The sequence below is a fragment of the Sciurus carolinensis genome (genome assembly GCF_902686445.1).
Source record: "Sciurus carolinensis chromosome 19 unlocalized genomic scaffold, mSciCar1.2 SUPER_34, whole genome shotgun sequence".
Lineage (NCBI taxonomy): Eukaryota > Metazoa > Chordata > Mammalia > Rodentia > Sciuridae > Sciurus > Sciurus carolinensis.
Genome location: NW_025920112.1, coordinates 3,840,596 through 3,864,794, shown reverse-complemented (window position 1 = coordinate 3,864,794; position 24,199 = coordinate 3,840,596). Strand labels below are relative to the sequence as shown.

Genomic DNA, 24,199 nt, shown 5'->3' with positions numbered 1-24,199 from the left:
CTATGACACTGTCCCCCCTTACTATGAGGGAGTAGCAGTGCAAGCGTATGTTACTATATCCACCAAGCTCCAGGATTGCCGCTGGCGATCTACACAGTCCCTAACCCTAGAACAAGTGTCAGGGCAAGGGCTCTGTTTAGGAGCAGTGCCCTATGCCAGCCGGTCCCTCTGTCGTTTGACATGAAAAATCCAACCGGAGGAAGAAAACTCTTTTATAATCCCGCACAAAGATACGTGGTGGGCTTGCTCCTCTGGACTCACCCCCTGCGTCCACTGGAATGTGTTAAAACAGTCAAAGGATTATTGTGTTCTAGTCAGATTGGTTCCGCGGCTAATTTACCATGAGCACCAAAGTTTTATGACTATGATTGAACAAGGATGGGACCTGAAACAGAACGCTATTCGACACAAATGAGAACCTATTACCACATTAACTCTTAGTCTACTGCTCGGGGCTAGCTTGGGAGGGCTAGGAACTGGAGTAGCTTCCTTGGTTACTCAGAACAGACATTACTCCAACCTAAGAGCAGCGATAGATGCAGATATGGAGCGTCTGGAAGATTCAATCTCTCATTTAGAACAATCTTTAACTTCACTAGCTGAAGTGGTCTTGCAAAACAGAAGAGGTTTGGACTTAGTATTCTTACAACAAGGAGGCCTATGTGTGGCTCTAGGAGAAGAATGTTGCTTTTATATAGATCACTCTGGAATAATTAAGGATAACATGGCAAAAGTCAGAGAAGGACTAGCAAACAGAAAAAAAGAACGGGAAGCTAGTCAGAACTGGTTTGAATCCTGGTTCAATTTTTCCCCTTGGTTAACTACTCTGGTGTCTGCTGTGGTAGGACCCCTATTATTGTTGCTACTAGCTTTAACTATAGGACCTTGTATGGTCAATAAGTTAATTGCTTTTATTAAGGATAGAATAAATACAGTACAGCTAATGGTGCTAAGGGCCCAATATCAGCCCATGAAGCCGCAGCAAGGGTTAAAGTAATAGAGACCCAAGATTGGCTCTCTAAATGCTCTTGGAGAGGGGGGAATGAAAGACAGAGACACAGGCTTCCCCAAATTGCCCACAGCCCTGCTCTTCCACACCTGTGTAAACACAAGCTTTCCCAAATTGCCCACAGCCCCGGTCATAAAAATGGTAAAGAATGTATAAACACAGACCTCTCTCATCTTATCTGTGAAGGCCAGGGGAGCTGACCTGAGAACAAACCCTGCTAACGAGGGCTGGGGGCCTCTCTTAGCGTCACCTGTTAAGGACGCAGAGGACCAAGCTTGAGCTTGCTAATAAATGACTCTTTGCTGCTTGCATTGATCGTGGTCTCTGGTGGTCTTTGAGGGGTCTCGAGCCTTCGGGCACAACAGGAGAAATCTGTGTTCTTCCTTTGAATCACACCTGTTCTACAAGCTTGCCTCCACCAGCTTCTCTAATGCTCACACTTTGACGTTTGAGGAAGCAGAACTCATCACGATAACCCCTGTATCATCCTGAAAAGAACACAGGTCAGCAGGTCATGCAATCTGAAATTTTAATATATTCTCATATTGCTTTCGATCTGACCGCATGTTTGTTTCCACGCAGCGCTGGCGTCTGTGGCTCCCATTAAGACACCGCCTTCTACACCAGGAGAAATATGAATCTTTCCCGCCAGGGTCAGGTCCCAGCGGGCAGGGAGCCCTGCTGCAGAGGGCGGGGCAAGCGCCTGTCACTTTGCCGACTTCAGCCAGGGATTGGGTGGCATTAGCTGTCACTCGGGGCTGTGGCGGTGCCTGGATGCGTCTGTCAGGGCGCTGGGGCGGAGCTGTCCAATCAGGCGCGCGGACGGAGGGGCGGGGCGGGCTTCCACGATCTCGCGCGCTTTCCTTGCTCAGCGCTCAGCTCCTTCCTCCCCGCTGGGGGTCCTGTGCTCCGGCGTCTCCGCTAACTCTGCGCAGCCTGTGCGCCCTACAGCCCCGGAGGTCCCTCGGGAGGACGGCGGGTCACCCCGGAGGAAGCAAGGTGCGTGTGCGGCCGGGGCTGGGGGGACCCGGTCAGCACCTGCCATGGGGACCCGGCATGTGAGCTGCAGAGCGTGGCCGACTCCCGGCTGCTGTGGCCCTGAGGCCTGTCCCCAGGTACCGGGGGTGGGCTGGACAGGGTTCCCGAGGGCGGCTGCCTAGGGCGGCGGAGTCCCCGCTGGAGGGTGGCCCTGGGGCCTGTCCCCAGGTCCCGGGGGGTGGGCTGGACGCGGGTCGCCGAGGGCGGCTGCCTAGGGCGGCGGAGTCCCCGCTGGAGGGTGACCCTGGGCCCTGTTCCCTGGTCCCGGGGGTGGGCTGGGCGCGGGTCCCGGGCCTCGGCTGCTCAGCGTGGTCTCACAGGCGAGGACCTTCCTGTGCCTGCTGGGGGGTGCTGGGTGCTAGTGAGAACTGAGGTCCTGTAGGAGGGAGCCCTCCACTCAGGGGAGAGGAGAGCAAGTGACCTTCCAGAACCAACGCCCAGCTGCTGAGGTCCCCTCCTTGCCTAGGAGGAGCCACCTGGGCTGCATGCACTGAGAGTGGTCCCCAAGGCTGGGAGTGTGCTCAGCCACCAAGCGCGGGTTCCTGGTGAACTGCGGTGACAGGCTGCTTCCCTGAGCTGGGTCCTGTGTCCTCCATCAGATCTGCTGCCATTCAGTTCCAGTTTGTCCCCAAGCACGTATTTCATTCCTTGACTGAATGTAAGATTTTTGTGTTCTTGGTTGACGTTTACGTAGACAGAGTAGTGAGATGTGAAGAGGAGGGAGTTCCTGAAATAGTTTCAGTGCTCAGTTTAGTGAGAATCTGAACACCTGTGCATGTCCCGTCCAAATAGAGGGGAATGGGCCCTGGGCAGGCTGCCCTCTCTCCCTGCTTTGCCCTACCTGTGCCTGCAGGTGAGCGCGGTGCCACTTCTTTCTCTCATTCCTTGTCTTTCACCATCTGTGAGGAGGCAGAATGTTCCTTGCTTCTGTCTTATTGAGTTTTCACTAACTTAGTGCTGCATTAGTACTCTATCACTGTGGTGCTGTGACCTGTGTGGTGGCTCCTCGGCTTCAGTAGTTAGAGTGGTTTTGCTGTCTGAGGCTGTGGTTCTCCCAGGTCCCTCCCCTCTTTCTGCTTCAGGAACCTGACTGGTTCCCAGTTTAAAGTTTATGTTCTTGACCATTCATTCTGTTTTTCAGTTTGGTTCCCAATTTCACACCCTTCATAAGTTTTGTACACGTTGGAAAGTCAATGTAAGGTTATAGAGTGTGGATTATTTCAAGTTACTAGTAAATTCCAGTACAGTGTGTGGATGAGCTCTGCCTGTGCATCCATGTGTGTTCATCCCCTACACACATCTATCCTCTTTAATTCCACATGGCTACATGTTGCTTTTCACTGAATACCATTTGCATGAGCAGTTCTCTGTGCAGTTCTGTTTATTGAAAAGGACTTCAGTGATTTTCTCATATTTAATTCATTTGTGAGGTTATTTCTTTTTCTTTCAACATACCTGCACATGAATTCATTTCCTTTGTGGGACTGCAGACATTTCCCCTAAATAACGCAGTCTTCTTGCACCCTATTGCAGTTTGATGGAGTAGACTTGGGTTTATCAGGCTCTTCCTTTGGACTTTCTTTATCCTCTTACATAAGAAAACCTATAGAACAGGGTTCTATAAGGCTCCCAGAGGTAAATCCTTAGGTGTCCCCTCCTGGCCACTGGGGACTCAACCCTCCTGGGGCTGCATTTCATCATCAGTCAGAATCTGGCTTCCAACTTGGGAGTGTGTTTTCCTATGAACTGGGGGTGAAGCAGTCTCCTTTCCTGAGCTACTTCAAGTGTTTGCTTTGTATTCTTTTTAAATCTCTTTTAATGCCATACAGTTAGTTTTTCGTGCATTTAATAATTGTGTTCCCTTGTTGTCTTTTTATGTTCTTGACTGGAAGTGAATTGAGAGAGTTAAAAGTGTGAGGAGGCCTTGGCCATGCAGCCCCAGGCTCTTCCCAAGTGAAAGCTGCCTGTGTCCCTCCTCTCCAGTCTGGCCTGACCTGGATCCCACCTTCTCTGAGGTCAGGATCAGCTGCCTTGGACCCTGAGTGTGTAATTCCTCACACTTACTTGTGACTCTGTGCTTGGGCAGAAGATGCAGGAAGAGGCTCCTGAGAGGAGAAGATGACAGGGCCTACTTGAGAAAGGTCTTAACTGCCTGACTGGAAATGTTCCCCTGATGGAGCAGGTCCCCTTGGAGGGAGGGAGTTCTGATCAAAAGGGCTTTTGCCAAGAACCTGTCCTTCTGCCCTCACTTATCCAGGAGTCTGATCCATCCCCTGTCACTCAGACCCTGTCGGGGTTTCGGCCGGACCCCTGGCCATAGGTGTGGCAAGGCCAAGATGGCGCCTGGCAGGATGCCAATGTGGTTGAGTGTAGCTAGCTTGTGTGCAAACAACTGATGTCGCTTGAGGAAGTTTCAGTGATTGGTTGAGGCCCTCTCATGGACACTGCATGCCTGTATATGCTGCCTGTATCTGTCCACGCTCTCCCCTCGTGCTCTGTATGATGATTGGTCGCTTGGAGGCATATAGTGAGGTGTAGCTTCCCCCAAAAGGAGAAGAAGAATCTGCTGTTAATAAAGAAGCTTGCCACCCATCACGTCTCCGGGTCGTTCTTGCTGGCGAGAGCGACAAGTGGTGCCGAAACCCGGGAATCTTACGTGCCGCGGAGAGGTGAGTGAGGTGAGTAACGATCTGTGAAAGTGTGCACCTAGATCTGTCAGTGGACAGGGAAGTTTCCTAGAGACGAGAATATTGTGATTGTGATAAAGTTCCTAGGAACGAGAAGTTAAAGTTTCCTCAGAATGGGGAACGAGGTTGCTAGATGTAGAATGGAAGTTCCCTTGAAAGAAATTCTTAAAGCTAACGGCACTCCCTTAAAGACAAAAACTGCTCGGGCGTTTTTAAAGCAGGTAGAGGAGATTTCACCTTGGTTTTTGGAGGAGGGACTGTTAAACATACCTCAGTGGGAACATCTAGGAGAGGATCTAAAGCGCTGTCCGGTAATGCTACCAGGGACGTTAGCGGTTTGGTCCTTGGTCAGAACTTGTTTACGTTCCCCTCGGGAGGCTTTACAAAAGGCAGTTACACAGGGAGAGGAAGTATTGGAAAAGGTAAAAGAGGAGTCACAAAAAGGATCTGTTAGTGCTCAGTCGGACTCTGAGGAGAGTGAAGAAGGACTTTCTGATACAGAATTACACAAAATAAGTAAGGAAACAAAATGTTCTCAACATGGTTCAATTAGTCAACAGGCATTAAGGGAATTGGAGGGCATAGGGCAACAGCTAGAAGACAAAGAAAAGGCATTACAAGAGGCTTTACAAGAGTTGAGCTTACAAAAATATGCAGTGGCGCAGTGGAAAAAGAAGGAGGAAGTACTAACGAAACCACAGACAGGACACAAAGAGGAAGTAAAGCCTGTGGCACACTTTAAAATAAATGAGGAAGTAACTCAGAAAGTGACTTGTACTCCTTCAGCGCCACCTTATGAGTGGCCTCCGCCTTTTTATCCAGGTTGCACTAAAGAGTGCTCCTGTTCAGAGTGTAAAACAAAAAAATGGAAAGAAATCTATGGGATTGAAAGAGGGTTTTACCCTGTTATGGAAGATCAAAATCAACAAAGGTTTCACCAGCCTTTAGACTTTAAGTTGGTAAAGCAGCTTAAAGAAGCAGTTAGTACTTATGGACCACAAGCTAGCTACACTCAACCACACTGGCATCCTGCCAGGCACCATCTTGGCCTTGCCACACCTATGGCCAGGGGTCCGGCCGAAACCCCGACAAGACCCCACAGTGTGCATGTGTGGCTGGGGTGAGAGAGGGGTCTTGTGCAGCCCTGGGCAGTCAGCAGGCAGCTGGTGGGAGGGGGTGGCCTACCACAGTCACAGGCCTTGATCTCTCACCCTGTGCAGCTCAGAATCCATCTCCAGGCCTGTGTCTCCTCTGCTGTGTGAGGCCCCAGTGGCTCTGACTGAGACTGTCTCCCTGTGAGCTGCAGGTGCTGTGAGATCCCCAGGAAGGATGTCTGGACACCCCAGAAGGCAGGAAATGTTGAGTGGTGGGGCCAGGACTCCTGGGGGAGGTGGGCTGGGTAGAACTGTGGGAGCAAGGGGTAGCTAGACTCTGGCCTCCCTCTGTCAGCTCCAGAGTGGGCCCACCCAGAGCTGAGTCTGATGCTGCTCCAGCTCAGCCCTGCTGCCTTCAGGCCTTGGTGTGGGCTGGTCCATGGTGGGTTCCCAGTGTGTTGTCCAGTGGCAGAACCTTCTGTTCACAGCTGGACCCCTGCCCAAGGCTCTCAGTGTATACTGAAGGCAGAGGGCCTCAGCTTTCAAAACCAGCTTCAGCTAAAGCTCACTGAGCTGAGACCCTCTCTGTAAATAAAATACAAAACATTGGGCTGGTGTTGTTGCTCAGTTGTTGAGTGTCCCTAACTTCAATCGACTGTACCCCCCCCAAAAAAATAAGAATGCTACTCTTGAGAAGAGAAAAATAAATGTGTCATTGTTGGTGCCCAAAAGGGCCTCATTTTCACAAAATGTTGTAAGTAAATGTGCATTCCAAGGATTCATGACATTGTAACTTCCTTTGTATAATGAAGATCTTGTGAGAGTGGACACCTCCTTTTTGCTTCCTTTTTTCTGAAGTAGGAAGATTACCAACATATTTCATGGGACAAACGTGGCAATTGCCACATATATCAAAATATGATCATTTGCTTCCAAATTGATTTAGTATCCTGGAAATGGTTATTTAATGACAACTCTGTTGAATGAATGGAACTGGTTTTCACGCGATTACCAATAATTCATGAGCATCTTTCACCATCTCATCTAATTCCCTTTTCTCCCAGATGCAGTCACACTGTGAGTCCACGTTGTACCTTGTGAAGTTTGGGGTTTACGTAGACCTTCAGGTAGTGTATAATACTACCTGACAGTGTTCTCTAACAAGCTTTTGGAGACTTGTGGACATTTTGACTACTGTTAGAGCTTTTTGTACTATTTGCACTTGTAGAAGTTTTCTGAAGTTGCTCAACAAAGCAATACTGGTCTTGGACTTCACAGAATTTAAGAAATGAAGTCAGAGAACCAACCGAGCTGCCCCTCTGCCATTTGATCAAGCTGCGTGCAATTCATTTCTCCTCTTTTCATTGCTGATTATTTCCCATTTAGCCAGGGTGCTGAATCCAGCCACCTGTGGTCAGGCAGGTTCCCTGGCTTGGCTGTGATGTGTGTGTTCACATCACAGCATGTCACACAGGCAACGCCTGGAGGAATAAATTGGAGTGTTACCTGCTTCCTTTTAGAGGAGATTAAGGAGAGTTTTCTTTTCCTCCTAGTGTGGTGCAGAATCCACCAGGACACCACTGGACCATGCCTGTCCTTTGTTGACGGTTATTATCACTTCATGAGCCTGTTCATGTTGTGTGTTCCTCCTTGTGTGTGAGTTGTGCTTGATTGTTTGTCTCCAGGACTTGATCCAGTTTATCTGAGTTCTCAGATTGTGGTCAGACACTTATAATATTCCTGTCCAGTTCTTTTACTCTCTGCAGGATTAATAATGGTGTCTTTCATTTCTGCTGTGTAAGTTTTGTGTCTCTCTTTCTAATAGAGCTGTGGTGTGTCTATTACAAGCATGTCCATGAAGAACCTGCTTTTGATTTTGATTCTCTTGATTTCCTGGTCACAGTTCCATTGATGTCTTTTATTCTGTGGCAGTGTGAGGCGTAGGTTCTCCTTGCTCTTTGTCCTTTCATTCCTATAGGGGAAGTTTTTATGGGTGGTTTTCGTCCTTCTTTTCTCATGTAAGCTTTCAGCACCTTTGATTCCCCTAAGCACTGCCTGTGCTGTGTTTCACAGTTTCCTAGGATGCGGTTTCCCAGATCTTTTCCTCTGACACGTTCAGCCCCATCTTGAGCCGTCCTTGGCCCGTGGGCTGTGTGGAACTCTGGGATGTGATCTGCACTCACCTGGAGGTCGCCCGGCTGTGCTTCTGGTACTGACGTCGGTGTGACTCTAGTGCTCCTGGTGCAGGTGCTGGAATTCGCCAGCCTTTTACACTCATGCCTGTCGTGGCTGCACGTGGCTGCTCTTGGCGCCTTCCCTGAGGTGTGGAGAAGGACACGTGCTGTGCGGCTGTTGGTTGGAGAGCCTGGCAGTGCCCATGACGTCCCTGTGGTGGGTGTGCTGTTGAGTCACGCTCACCTTGTGTGCTCTCTATGTGCTCCATCTCTCACCCACTGTTAGACGGTTGCTGCTGTCTCCCAGTCACTGGATTTCACCACGTTTCCTTGTGAGTCTCAGGTGTTCATCAGGTGTTCTCACCTGAAGTAGGTCATGCATCTGAAAGACTAAGGCAGTAGGTTTGGGTCTTGTTAGTGAGTCTAGTGTCTGTGTTTCCTCAGTGGTGCTTGAAGTCAGGTGTTTTTTCCATTGGTTCATTTTGCATTGATGTATTTCCCTGTTTCTGTGTATTCTTTATTTGTTGCTTTTGAGAAGTGGGTATTTGAATATTATAATGGGTTCCTCTAAAAGCAGTTCCTCCCCTGTTGAGAGTTTGCTCTTGTGTGTTGAAGGCTGCTGTTTGTCTTGACTTTCCAGAATAATTTTGGAGACAAAAGTTTAACTTTTCAGTGTACTCAGTGGTCTCTCTTAACTGTGTTGAGCCAGAGTTTTGACTGAGTTCCATGAGGAAATAGGTGGAAAGTAAACAGAAGCAATAGTGAGAGCTTAGCTCCTCCAGTTTCTGTGGGTAGTTGTGCTGGCGCAGCTGGTTTAATACATGGTTGTGCTGTTTGAAACTGCTTCAGCCTATTCTCTGCTAACGGAGCCTGGAGAGCAGCCAGTGCTGAGCATATGGGTCTTGGTCCTCTCTGAAAGGCTTTCTCCTGGCCTGGGTTTACTCAGTTACCTGGTACACCTGGGTATTGGTGAATACTCTCATTTCTTCTCCTTGGGATTGAATTCAGGAATGCTGTACCACTGAGCTATATCCCTAGGTCTATGTAATTTTTATTTTGAGACAGATTCTCACTATGTCACTACGTATTCCAGGAGAGTCTATGTGTGATTGTCCCACTTCAGCCTCCTAAATCCTTGGGACTCGAACCATGTACCACTGCACCCTGCTGAATTCTCTAATTTTTTTTTTTTAATTCCAGGGATGGAACCCAGTGGCATATATCCTCTAAGCCACATACCCAGCTCTCTTTAGTTTTTAGGGTTCTTGCTTAGTTGCTTAGGGCCTTTCAGGTTCTAAGGTTGACTTTGACCTTTTGATCCTCCTGCAAATCACTGGTATTGGAACCATGCACCACCACACTGGGCATGAACACTGTAATTTCTGAGAAGAGTTTATCTTGTACCTTTTTCTGTCACACTTCACATTGTGAATTTTTTTTGTTTAAACATCCATCCAGTTGTAGGACTTTGTTTCCTTTAAACATGTTTAAGCATTTTGCACTAATTTTCTACACCAGTTGTGTTCTGACTTAGGCAAAATTGTCAGAATCTTTATACAGACTTTCAGAGAGCAGTAGATCCACTGGGATATGAAATGCAGTAATTCACAGGTAAGTAGTCCCCAGTCCCCTCGGTTGTCAGTGACCAGGGCACCAAACTGGACCCTCAGGCTGCTGTCTTATATTTTATTATGTATATGTATCTTGTATTATATATTATTGGCTTTTATTCTGTATTTTTGGGGTTCCTTTTAATTGCATTTCAGTATTTCAATTCATATATATAGAAGTTGGTTTTTGATTATTGATTTTTATTTATTTTTTAATATATATATATTTTTAGATGTTGATAGACCTTATTTAATTCATTTATTTATATATGGTGCTGAGAATCCAAAACAGTTCCTCACACATGCTAGGCAAGCGCTCTACCACTCAGCCACAACCCAGCTCCTGATTTTCATTGAGTTTTCTGTATTAATTTTTCACTGTTGACCTTGGGAACACATCTTCCTCTGGGGTGCTTCCAGTTTCTGAAAATAATGTATACTGCTGCTGTAAATGTTGCAGTATAGAATTTTGTGGACCTGCATTGTGAACTCATTTCAGTTACCCCAACTTTGGGAAATGGCTTGAGATCAAGAGCTACCACTGTGACACATGAGTTGGGGTTGAGCACTTCAGCCTGTGAAAGTCAAGTGGTCTTGGGCCTGTGAGGAGGTCTGTGTGAGACCTGTGTGTATCTGTGAGTGCTCGAGTCCCACAATTTACAAGCCAGGGTGCAGCCCTGGTAGGTGCAACCATGGTGAAACCTCATTAAATGCCCTGTCCACTTGCAGTAACTCTAGGGAGCAGGAAGCCAGAAATTCAAGTCAAATGTGCACCATGTGAGGTGGTCGCTATTGGTGGGGAGAGGGGGTGAAGGTGCAGAGGCTGTGCTTTCTTCTCCCGTCTTGCTGCCTGTGGCTGCTGTCTCTGCAGGTGAGTCTGAGTCTGTGTTTCCTGCACCCACCTGTGTCTGCTTAAAGTCCTTAATTTTGCCTCACTGTCTGGGACTGTGTGAGTTTGTCCTGGGTCCAGAAACACCCTGACTGTCTTCCTGGTTTCCCTGGTAGCACCCTCTTGCTGTGCAGTCTAGAAGTGGTGGGAGCAGGCATCCTTGACGCGTTTCTTTTTGTCGTCATGGAGAGAGCCTTTCGTCCTTCAGCATAGCCTCAGGTTTTGTAGATCCGTGCAGCCTTTTAGGATGTTTCCTTCTTTTCCAGGTGTGTGGGTGTTGATGTTGTTAAGGTCCCTTGAGCATTGTCAGCTGCTTTTTCATTCTTTCCAGGTATCACCACCTCTCCTGAAGCCTGATGCACAGGTATTTCTGCAGTTCTCTGGGGTTCCATGCACTCTGCTGATGGTGTCCCACAAGGACAGAGTTTTCACACTTTGTTGTTGATTCACTGTTAAATTCACATGCTGATGAGGTGCAGTGAGCTAGCTGCATACCTGTCCCAGTGCGTCTGATCAGATCAGGGCATCAGCTCTTCTGTCTCCTAACATTTGTCCTTTCTTGGTGTCTGTGGACTGCTCCTCCAGCTCATTTGAAATGCACAGTGACATGCTATGTACCGTGGTCCCCCTACTGTGCTGGGGGCAGTCCTCCTGGCTCCTCCTGAGTGCATTCTGGTCCCTGATGCCCAGTCTCCTTCCCCAGTTCCATCTTCTCCTCCCTCCCCTGTCTTCCTCACCTCTGGTAACTAGTCTGTACTTACTGTGAAGTCAGCTTGCAGCTCCCATGTGAGTGAGAGCACATGGTGTGTCTCTGTGCCTGGCTTATTTCACTTAGCTGGTGTCCTTCAGTTCCACACTCATTGCTGCAGATGACAGAACTGAAAGCTATTTTTGGTGAAATCATGTTTGTTTATTATTCTCCTGAGTCTTCAGGATGGTATCATATTCCAGAAACCATTCCCAAATCCATGTTGTGAGACTTGTGTCTGCAATTTGTTCTATGAATTGGTGAGGTTTACATCTTACTTCAGGACTTTGGTCCCCATGGATATCCCGTGCACATGTGCTGTGAGGTGAGGGTCTGACTTCAGGTGTCGACAAGAGCATCCAGTTTGCCAGCCATTCATTCCCCAGAGGTCTGGTTCCCCTGGAGTGACCCTGGCCCCTTGTGGCACATCCTTTCCTTCTCTGGGTCAGCCTTGTCCTGGGCCCCCACTCTCCTCCACTGCTGTATGTGTCTGCCTTTAACCAGAGCTACACTGTCTCTGTTACTATATTTTGAGCAGGTTTTGAAATCAGGAAATGTGATGCTTTTCACTTTATTTTTTTTCTTCCATTTTTGAGTTTCTTGTGATTCCTTATGAACATTAGAATGATACTTTTTATTTTTGCATAAAGATGTCATTGGTTGTGAGCGTGGTGGCACACACTTCTAATCCCAGTTACTCAGGATGATGAGGCATGAGGATCGAGAGTTCAAAGCCAGCATCAGCAAAAAAAAAGGCACCATCCACTCAGTGAGACCCTGTCTCTAAATAAAATACAAAATAGGGCTAGAGATGTGGCTCAGTGGTCGAGTACACCTGATTTCAATCCCTGGGACCCTCCCCCCACAAAAATTTTGTCATTGGTAATTTGAAAGTGATTGAACTGATTATGGTTAATTTGGGTAGATTTACCATTCTTTATGCTCACAAATACCAGGTATCTTTACATGTATCATTTCTTTCAGAAGTATTTTGTAGGTTTCTTGTGTAAGACATGGCAGATAGTTTCTGAACATTTTTATGTATCTTTCACCCTCTGTTCTATGTCCTGGCTGTTTCCCATTTCAGTTGTACATTTATTCATCTCACCCTGTTTCCTGGCTGTCTGATGTTCCATGTATTGCAGGTTTCTCTTTCATTTGTTTTCATCTTTTAACTCCCCTAATTTTAATATAATTGAATTTCTTATTCTCCTTTATTCCTACTTACTCTTCTTATGTAAAAATGTTTTCCTATTCTTTAGAAAAACATTCTCTATAAACTTCTGAAACTGTTTTAGTTTTGTATTTCACATCAGACTCTATAATGAATTCATATTTGTCCCTGGAATTAAGGACAATGATGCCTGTTTTCAATTAGATACCTGTTTGTCATGACTCATCTTTTAAATTGCATATGAATGTTCTCACTTATCTACAATACCTTGTATGTAATTTTTCAATTTTCCATATGAATTTCAAGCCACTAAAATTTTTCTTCTCTTTTTCTATCTTTGTTCATCTCCTTGGAAATACTATGCTGCGTCCAATAGGATAATATGAAACTTTTTTATTTGTAGTCTGGTTCACTTAAGCCCTCTGGACATGCATTTTTTAGGCTTCCTCCTCATTACCCAAACATCATAGTATATTTACCCAGTCCTAGAAGGAATAGCCTATTATATAACTAGGCTCTATGTTATCAGTGCTTCCTAGGCTACAGCCCAGCACAGCATTTACTTTGCAAGATACCAAAGAAATTATGTATTAGGTTTGTTTGTACAACCATCCCTACAAACACATTAGTAATCCCTTTACTACGCATAGCCATGTATGTGTAGCTGTAGCTCATTGTTAATCAAAAGTGTCTTTGAGCAAAACATTGTTCTGTGGCACATGGCTGTATATTGGATAAGCCAACAGTCTGCTGTCTAGAACATATTGATAGGTGTTTCACTTTTCTTAATTCTTACTGTGCTTGGACACTTTCTGTGATGACTGGAATTCTGCTTGTTAAATGTCAGAAAAGGTATTTGACACTTATGCCATTGTATGTTGATATTAATTGGAAGATGTCATCAAATTGTTTCTTGATGATTGTCCTATTTTATTAGTTGGTTAAATTCGATCTGGACTGAAACACCTACAAATTCTACTTGTTCTCTGGTGTAGTCACACATGATGAGCTCAGTCCTCGGTTACCATGTTGTGACCACATCAATGAAATGTTGCCTACTAGGCAAGCTCTTTGACTCTTTACTCAAAGGGATCTTTTTCCTTTTCTTTTTCTTTTTTTTTTTTTCCCCCAGACATGGGGGTACTTTGATCCTTTAGGTTCTAACATAGAAATGGAGTAAAATAATAGGATTTCCAAAGCAAAACAAGTGTTTAGTAAATACCATCTTTTTTCCATACACTTTCAATCACTATAACTCATTGTCAATGCTTAGTTTGGTGGAATCCCTCCCAAATCCTTAGCTCCCCCTGTTGGCACATTCAACTTTGTCAACAGGGATTTCTAAGCCTAGGTAGTCAGGAGAACTAATAGTAGCTCTCTTCTGCACATTAGGTGGTATGGCTTCATGATTCCATGTGCTAGACATGCACCCTACAAAGACATTAAGGGTGACCTGGGAGCACTCCTTATTCCCTGGACTCATCAGTGAGAAGGGTGTTTTTACTCTGCTGATGGTTTTCTGGATAGCTCCAGTCTTATGTTTGAATGCCTCTGTTTTAGGAAGTGAGTACACACAAAGAGGATAACTTTTTTTTTTTTTAAATAATGACAGATTTACACAAAGTTGTACAAATAATATAGGAAAATCTCATGTACTATTCATTCAACTTCCTGCAAGAGATACATCATGGTAGCTATAGCAACTTAAAATCAGGAAATCCAGGGGCTGGGAAGATAGCTCAGTCGGTAGAGTGCTTGCCTTGCAAGCATAAGGCCCTGAGTTCGATCCCCAGCACCCAAAAAAAAAAAAACCAGGAAATCCTTTTTTTAAATTTTTTATACACGTATATAGGGTAATAATGTTTGTGTCATTCCGTCCTTCCCATCCCCACCACCCCAACCCTCCACTCACTCCCCTCTGCATAATTCAAATTTCTTTTATTCTGTACCTTCCTCCTACTATGGATTAGCATCTGCTTATCAGATAAAACATTCGGCCTTTAGTTTTTTGGGATTGGCATGTTCACTTAGCATGATATTCTCTAGTTCTATCCATTTATCTGCAAATGACATAACTTAATTCTTCTTTAAGGCTTAGTAGTGTTCCCATCTTGTATGTATACCACATTTTCTTTATCCACTTATCTGTTGAGGGGTATGTAGGTTGGTTCCGTAGTTTAGTTCTTGTGAATTGAGCTGCTATGAACATTGATGTGATTGTGTCAATGTAGAATGCTAATGTTTTAAAATTTTTTTTAGTTGTCAATGGACCTTTATTTTATTTTGTATATGTGATACTGAGGATGGAACCCACGACCTCACACATACCAAGCAAGTGCTGTGCCAGTAGTCCACAACCCCAGCCCCCATGGAGACATTTTTTTCTTTCCTGTTTTGATAGTGCCTTTGGTGATGGTAGCAGCAGCATCAGGCAGAGTGGGGGCTTCTGCCTTCCTGCTCAGTAGCACAGAGTGGTTAAGTGTAGTGGTGGTAGGGCCTGCATTGCAGAGCAGCAGTGAGGGTGGGCTTTGGGCCCTGACAGTTGCTTGATCTTTGTCCTCTTTCCTTTTGCTCCTCCATCCCTCCTGATGTGATTATAGCCAATCCTTTCCTCAAATCCCTCTTTGCTTGAAGTAGTTTAAGTGGTTTCTGTTTTGTTGAGTGGACTACTAATTAATTAAAATACTATAAAAATTTTTTAAAACAACATGAAAAGTATTGATATTAAAAATATAAGCAGAAAAAATTCAATGGAAAGATAAGAATGTTGATAAAATCACCCAGAAAGTAGAGAGGTGCAAAAAAACAACACTCAAATGACAGAAGTAAAATTTACAGTAAATTGTATTATTTAACATTAATTATCATTATGTAAATTACTTATTCTCATTATTATACAAATATTTTGTGATGCAGAAAATATGCATCCTGCCTGGCATTTGAGTGTGATGCACATGTATTGTAGTGAAATACTGATACGTAGAATTTCAAGAGCAATGAAGTGTCAAAACTAAAAGTCTATAATCTTCTATCAGTGACACTCTGACAAAAACACTAAATATATTCATGGATAGATAAGCTTTATTCAAATATCTGCATAAATATGACTTGATGTCAAATGAGAAGTTTTTCCAAAGGGTTAAAATTTATTAAACAATAAAACTCGGTGCTTCCCTTTCGTCTGTCTCTGAATTTAGTTGACAACAGACACACCATTATTAGTAGTCGACACTGCTCATCATCATCACTCACATTTCTCAGATTTTTGTGTGGCATTTCCCATTTCTCTGGAAAGCTCTCAAATTGCTTTCAGTAACAGAAGGACAAGGGTTTTATCTGCTCATTTTAATCCAGAGGAAAAAACACATCCTTTGATTCTCTTAATTGTGGTTGTGAATGGTGTGCAAATGAGGAATTTGATGTTAACCTACAAAAAATATGATATAATCTCTGTGTGCTATAACAATAACTTCATTTTAATTTTTTCATTAAGGAATTACTTTATTATTTGTCCACAAAGAAGGTATAAAAACACCTGTAAAAATATTGAAAAAACTCTAAAATCCTGGATTGATGGGTGCCTTGTCAGCACATGCCTACAGTTCCTGAGACTTGGAAGCTGAGGCAGAGGATCACAAATTCAAGGCCAGCCTCAGCAATTTAGTGAGCCCTTGTCTCACAATAAAAAATAAAAAGGGCTGGGTGTAACTCACTGGTTAAGTGCCCCTGGGTTCGATCCCCAGTACCAAAAATTTTGAAAAATTAGAATAAAATGAAATCCTGGATGAATAAGATACATCTGTCATTTATAATGAAGAATAAAATGCTAAATTCTATGAGAATTTTTTAATTATTTTGATAGGAATTTACTAGAAGTTATCAGAAAAATTTCACACTGGGAGTAGAGCACATGCTTAGCATGCACAAGGCTCTGGATTTGATCCCTAATCCCTAGCAGCAAAACAAAGCAAAAAAAATTTTTTCCATGTCAACTCCCAATTTAGTTTTGAAAGCAACACAGTTGTTGACAGGCACTAATGATACTACTCTGGAAGGAAAAGATTTGTACACAAGGAAAGTGGGACCCATTCATGGAATAGATGGAAGTGTTCTTTCATTTTTTCCTTACATTTTCAATAAAAGTACAAATATACACATAGTCAAAAATGCATGTAGGACAGAATGATCTAAAATAATAAATACACTTTTGCTAAAATATGGCAGATCTGATGTCTTCAAAACCCTTTAAGAGTCATGTGAGTAACACCAACTAAGTCTTTTCAGGCCTTTGGAACGGTGTTGTCTCCTATAATACCTCTGCTACAGAGGAAGCATGCAGTCTTCTTCAAAAAGAAAATTTAAAGGGCAATATGCACACACTGCTCAGAGACAGCAAAATCCAGGTAGCACCTCAGACACCACAGAGTCTCCCAGGTAACATCCAGAGACACTGCTGCAGGAACTCAGCCAAGTCCTCCCTCAGTGCCATGGATCTTCCAAGCTAGCTGCACATCCTTGGGGAAGAGAGTGACTCATCTAGTGTGTAAGGAGAGGAGGACGGCATCCTCAAAGAGGTGAACTAAAAGCGCTTCTGCCGCCTCTTGAAGGGCCAACAGGGCCTGGTCTTGCCAATTGAAGTTCACCCCATGTGTGACTCTCATACATATTTCTCTTGTCAGGTGGCTGCAGGGTACTTCCTTATCAAGAGTTCTGTGCTCTTCAGCTTTTTGATCTTAAACCAGACATTTCTCCACTGCTGCCAGGAAGAACCTAGGGAGGTTCCCCGCTGCGGGCTACTAGGGTGCAGACTCGTGGGGCATCTCTTTTGGGCCTCAGGTTTGCAGCTCCGGAGGCACAAGCCCATGGCAGGCCTTGAAATGTCCCAGCGCAAGGCCGCCCCATGGCCTTCCGGGTTCAGGTGCTGAAAGTCGGCTACAGAGAGAGGATGTGTGAGGACCCTGCAGCGTGCCACACAGGAGCTGGTGTTCCTAGAATGCTAATTTTAAGTCCTTTGGGTGTAAACCCAGGAGTGGGAGAGCTGAGTCAAATGGTGGTTCCATTCCAAGTTTTCCTAGGAATCTTCATACCAATCTGCAGCTCTACCAATGTATGAGTGTGCCTTTTCCCCCACATCTTCACCAACACTGCTTGTAGCTTGTATTCTTGATCATTGCCATCCTGACTGGAGTGATGTGAAATCTACCAGTAGTTTTGATTTGCATTTCTCTAATTGCTACAGATGATGAACACTTTTTCATGTTTGTTGTTCAAATGCATTTCTTCTTAGACCTTTTATTGATTGGGTTATTTGCTTTTCTGTTTTAAGTTTTTTGAGTTCTTTGTATCCTGGAGATTAGTGCTCTATCTGAAGTGCATGTGGTAAAGATTTTCTCCCATTCTGTAGGATCTCTCTTCATGTTATTTATTGTTTCCTTTGCTGAGAAGATTTTTAGTTTGAATCCATCCCATTTATTGATTCTTAATTTTACTACTTGCACTTTAGCAATCTTGTTAAGGAAGTCAGGTCCTAAACCAACATGAAGATTTGGGCCTGATTTTTCTTCTATAGAGATAGAGGTTTAACTTCATTTTGTTACATATAGATTTCCAGTTTCCCCAGCACCATTTGTTCAACAGGCTATCTTTTTTCAAACACCTATTTTTGGCACCTTTGTCTTATATGAGATAACCATAGTTATATAGGTTTTTCTCTGTGTCTTCTGTTTTGTACCATTGGTCTGCACATCTATTATGGTGCCAATATTATCTATGTGGGTTGTTCTCTAAGTCTTCTATTTTGTACCATTTGTCTACACATCTATGTTGGTGCCAATACCATGCTGTTTTTGTGACTGTTGCTCTGTAGTATAGTTTAAAGGCTAGTGTTGTGATGCATTCTGCTTCACTCTTCTTACTAAAGACTGCCTTGATTATTCTGGATTTCTTACTTTTCCAAATGAATTTCATGATTGCTTTTTCTGGTTCTATGGAGAATGTCATTGGGATTTTAATAGGAATTGTATGAATATGTATAACACTTTTGGTAGTAAGGCCATTTTGACAATATTAATTCTGCCTGTTCAAGAACATGGAAGATCTTTCTTCTTCTAAGGTCTTCTTCAGTATTTTTCTTTAGTATTCTGTAGTTTTCATTGTAGTGGTTTTTCACCTCTTTTGTTAAGTTGATTTCCAAGTATTTTATTTTTGTTCCTATTGTGAATGGGGTAGTTCATCTAATTTCTCTTACAGTGGGATCATCACTTATGTATAGAAATGCATTTGACTTATGTGTATTTTTTGTATCCTGTTTTATATCCTGCTGAATTCATTTATGAGTTCTAGAAGTTTTCTATGGGAATTTTTTGGATCTTCTAAATATAGAATTATGGCATCAGCAAATAATGATAGTTTGCATTCTTCTTTTCCTATTGATACCCCTTTAATCTCTTTCACTTGTGTAATTGCTGTGCTTAAGAGTACAAGTTTTGATGACCAAATCATGGACTAAATATTTGAAGATCACGGAAACATGAGAACATCTCACATGTTGAGAATACGGCCCTCATGTTGTCAGTCTTTCCTGGCATGCACTACATTTTTGTGGGATATTTTAGAACTCAGTGGCCTTTGAGGATGTGGCTGTGAACTTCACCAAGGAAGAGTGGGCTTTGCTGGATCCTTCCCAGAAGAATCTCTACAGAGATGTGATGCAGGAAGTCCTTAGAAATCTGGCTTCTCTAGGTAAGGATGATGTTTCATTACATAGTAAAAGACAGATTCCCTGGGAGTACTATTTTTCTCCTCATGAATTTGGAATGTGGGAAGGGAGTACTTTGGGGAATAAATTTGGACTAATATCATTGTACTGTGCAGCATAAATAACTAGAATTTTTCCTCCCTTTTCATCTTTTTTATTGGTGCATTATAGTTGGTCAAATTGTAATTCTCACAATTCTTTCTGAAATCTTGCTGATTCATAATGACTGTTCTGGGTCTATATTTTAGGTGACAGATGGGAGTTCCAGAACATTGAAGATCAGAACACAATTGCCAAGAGAGATGTAAGGTAATTTGTAGTCATGAGAGGAAACAGAGTGCCTTGAGGGAATTCTAACATGTCCTATAATTTTACAAATAAGCAAAGAATCATGATATAAATTATGTTTATTCTTTTATCACCAGATATGAACTTTAATGTAGGACACATGTTTTGTGTTTTCAAAATAATGGATATTTGACGGCACTAACAAACTGCATTTATGATAGCACTGTTTTTTTAGTAGCTATAAAGGAACATTGTTGCAAAGTAATCATGATATTGCCTTTCAAACAGTTTAGATATGACAGAAAACCAGTATTTTCCTACTGTGCTTGTAATTTTTTTACAGAAGTCATATGGTAGACTCTGTAAAAATTTTAAAAAATACTCAGTGTGGAAAAACCTTCAGTAAGATTCCAAGTCCAGTCTTAAAGAGACATTCCTGCTAGAAAGTTCATGTGAAAGGAGTATTTATGAGCAGATCTTCATATATCAATTTTTCTTTAATAGGCCCATTATATCTCATTCTGCAAACAAAGCATATGAGAATAAGGAGAGTGGAGGGAAGACATATGAACTTAAACAGAACAGAAAAACCTTCATTCCTCTCACGAGTGTTCCAAGACATGTGTCAGAGCACACTGTAAATGGACCTTATGGATGTTTGACATGGGGAAGAGAGTTGAGTTCCAGTTTTCAAGAATATGGAGGATCTCATACTGGGGAGAATCCATGTGAATGTAAGGAACTTGGGAAAGGCTTCTCTGGTTCAAATTACTTTCAAATAGATGTACAAACTCATACTGGAGAGACAGCTAACAGATGGAAACCTTGTAAGAAAGACTTCATTATTTCTGCTAACCTTCACTTATATGAACAAACTCATACAGGAAAGAAATCCTATCAATGTAAACAATGTGGGAAAGCCTACACTACTTCCTATTACCTTCAAATACATAAACGAACTCATACTGGAGAGAAGCCCTATGAATGTAAACAATGTGGAAAGGCCTTCTGTAGTTCCTCTTACCTTCATATACATGAACGATCACATACTGGAGAGAAGCCCTGTAAGTGTAAGCAATGTGGAAAAGCCTTCACTGCTTCCTTTTACCTTCAAATACATGAACGAACTCATACTGGAGAGAAACCCTGTGAAAGTGAACAATGTGGGAAAGCCTTTGCTTCAGCCAGGGAACTTTACTCACACAAAAGACCTCATACACGAAAGAAACCCTATGAATGTAAGCAATGTGGGAAAGCCTTCATTCGTTCCTGTCACCTTCAAATACGTAAACGAACTCATACTGGAGAGAAGCCCTATGAATGTAAACAGTGTGGGAAAGCCTACACTACTTCATCTAAACTTCAAATACATAATCGAAGCCATACTGGCGAGAAGCCCTATGAATGTAAACAATGTGGAAAAGCATTCACTGCTTCCTATTCCCTTCAAATACATAAACGAACTCATACTGGAGAGAAGCCCTATGAATGTAAACAATGTGGAAAAGCCTTCACTACTTCATCCAGACTTCGAATACATAGTCAAAGTCACACTGGAGAGAAGCCCCATGAATGTAAACAATGTGGAAAGGCCTTCTGTAGTTCCTCTTACCTTCATATACATGAGCGATCACATACTGGAAAGAAGCCTTATAAATGTAATGAATGTGGAAAAGCCTTCACTGCTTCCTTTTACCTTCAAATACATAAATGAACTCATACTGGAGAGAAGCCCTATGAATGTAAACAGTGTGGAAAAGCCTTCACTACTTCATCCGGACTTCGAATACATAATCGAAATCACACTGGAGAGAAGCCCTATGAATGTAAACAATGTGGGAAAGCCTTTGCTTCAGCCAAGGATCTTTACTCACACAAAAGTTCTCATACAGGAAAGAAACCCTATGAATGTAAACAATGTGGGAAAGCCTTCATTCGTTCCTGTCACCTTCAAATACATAAACGAACTCATACTGGAGAGAAACCCTATGAATGTAAACAGTGTGGGAAAGCCTTTACTATGTCTTCTGACCTTAAAATACATAAATGAACTCATACAGGAGAGAAGCCCTATGAATGTAAACAGTGTGGAAAAGCCTTCACTACTTCATCCAGCCTTCAAATACATAATCGAACTCACACTGGAGAGAAGCCCTATGAATGTAAGCAGTGTGGAAAAGCATTCACTGCTTCCTATTACCTTAAAATACATAAACGAACTCATACTGGAGAGAAGCCCTATGAATGTAAACAGTGTGGAAAAGCCTTCACTACTTCATCCGGACTTCGAATACATAATCGAAATCACACTGGAGAGAAGCCCTATGAATGTAGACAATGTGGAAAGTCCTACTGTAGTTCCTCTAAGCTTCATATACATGAATGAACTCACAGTGGAGAGAAGCCCTATAAATGTAAGCAATGTGGAAAAGCCTTCACTGCTTCCTTTTACCTTAAAATACATGAACAAACTCATACTGGAAAGAAACCCTATGAATGTAAACAATGTGGAAAAGCCTACACTACTTCATCTAACCTTCAAATACATAATCGAAGCCATACTGGCGAGAAGCCCTATGAATGTAAACAATGTGGAAAAGCATTCACTGCTTCCTCTTCCCTTCAAAAACATAAACGAACTCATACTGGAGAGAAGCCCTATGAAAGTAAGCAGTGTGATTAAGCATTCACTCAGTTCAGTCTCTTTCAAATCCATAAATGAACTCCTACTGGAGAGAACCTCTGTGACTGTAAACAAATTGGGAAAGCCATCACTGTTTCCTCTAACCTTGAAATACATAAATAAACTAGAGAGAAGCTCTGTTATGGTTTGTATTTGAGGTGTCACCCAAAAGCTCAAGTGAAAAAAATGCAAATGTTCAGAGGAGAAATGAGTGGATAGTGAGAGTCTTTATCAAATCAGTGAATTAATTCCCTATAGGAATTAACCGAGTGGTAACTGAAGTGGTAAGTTGTGGAATTTGTTGGAGGAATTTTGAGAGGTTTAGCAGTGTAAACTGGAAATGGTTTATGTTATATAGGGAGCTTAATGGCTGATGCTGGTGAGAGCTCAGAAGACCAGAATCCCTATAGGACTCTGGACAGTAAAGACAGGAATCAAGAGGGTTTAGAGGAAAAGGAGGACGCTATTAGTAATTGGACTAGAGGCCATTCCTCTTATGTTCTGGCTATGAAGTTTTCTGCCTTTTGCCTGTGTCCTGGTACTTTGACTGATTTTAAAAGTGATGGACTTCTTAATCTGGCAGGAGAAATTTCTAGGCAGCATAGCATTCAGGCACTGGCATGGATATTGCTGGCAGCTTTTAGCCAAATTTATTGTGATAATCAGTAGCAGAAAGCAGAGCACAGCAGAAAGATTTGGAAAACAAGGACTTGAAAGGCTGGAGTATAACTGGGGCTACGGAAGTTGCCCTTGGTAAAGACTTTACTGCCACTAAAGAAATGCTAACTACTCTGACCAGAGACAATAAGGAAGATGGCCTGAGGGTATCTCAGGAGCTGGCAAAAACCACACCATTCTCATGAAACTCAAGGGAGTAACAGTTAAAATTGTCTAGAGAAGAGACCAGTGGAGCATCCTTCTTACACAAGAGGGCCTAGGAAGTTTTTCAACATGCTCAGCCACCCAGACACTCAGAGGCTGCTGCATCCAGGATCCGTGACTGCTTGAGATGGTGACAGACCTTGGTGTCAACTATGTGCTGCTCTCTCTACAGGAATGCAGGATGCTGAAGATAAGGTGTTTCTGTGAAGATATGAAAGGAAGGCATGATAGAGCAGGCAACATGCAGCAGGGTCAGAGTCCCTTTGGGCACTCCCTGACAATTCAAGGTGTGCAGATTTGAGGAGGAAGCTTAAGATGCAGTGGAGAGCCCAGAGATTAAAAAATGCTAGCAATGTGGAACATCATCCTAGGAAACCTGCAGGAACAAAGCAGTGACAACACAATGGAAAGGTCACTTGGGCTGCAACCCACAAGGCCACAAGGATGGAGCTGCACAAGCCCTTTGAGGAGAACATCACAATGCTATGTGCCCCAGGTGCTAGATGTGGAGCTACAGGACCTCTTTGCCTAGCTGTGTTTTGGTTTACCTATGGTCCTATCCTTTCTTTCTATGCCCCTATTTTTTTAAATTAAAATGTTTATTGTGTATCTTTATAAATTAGTTGTAAATAGCTTTTGATTTTTACAGGAACTCATAAAGTGAGTTTGCCCTGAGTCTGAGAGGAGACTGTAGTTGATCTTTGGGCAGTCTTGGAAATGGACAAAATGTACTTTGCATTGGAGATGGTTGTGGGCTTTTGTGGGCTAGGTTCAAAATGTTATGGTTTCCATATGAGATGTCCCCCATATCTTCATGTGTGAGTCAATGCAAGAAGGTTCTGAGGAGAAATGATTTTGCTGTGAGAGTCTTAACCCAACCATTGAATTAATTCCCTGATAGGGATTAACTGAGTGGTAACTTGCCCAATCCAACACCACCAAACCTGTGGTTCTGGTGAGGGGCAATGGGGGATTAGAAAAATAAAGACTCACAAATGTAGATTTTAAAGCAGGTGGAGTGCTGCTTTTTGATGGAAAGAAACTCTAAAGAGTTACGCCAGCAATCTTTATTTATATGTGTCTCACGATCAGGTTAAAGACTATGCAAGCCTTATTGTTTGTATTCAGGAAAGTTGCAGAAACTAGAACATCTCTGTAGCTTTTCC

The 24,199-nt window shown here is 43.1% G+C and overlaps 1 long non-coding RNA gene and 1 pseudogene across 1 annotated transcript; both read left to right on the top strand.

Annotated features, from left to right (window-relative positions):
- Positions 1–1,959: 1,959 nt before the first annotated feature.
- LOC124973443 (uncharacterized) lies at positions 1,960–4,875 on the top strand. Its single transcript, XR_007106681.1, has 3 exons — positions 1,960–2,008; positions 2,514–2,683; positions 4,599–4,875. It is a non-coding gene; the product is annotated as an uncharacterized LOC124973443 (long non-coding RNA).
- Positions 4,876–6,139: 1,264 nt separating this feature from the next.
- LOC124973442 (zinc finger protein 709-like) lies at positions 6,140–23,708 on the top strand (annotated as a pseudogene).
- The last annotated feature ends 491 nt before the right edge of the window (positions 23,709–24,199 follow it).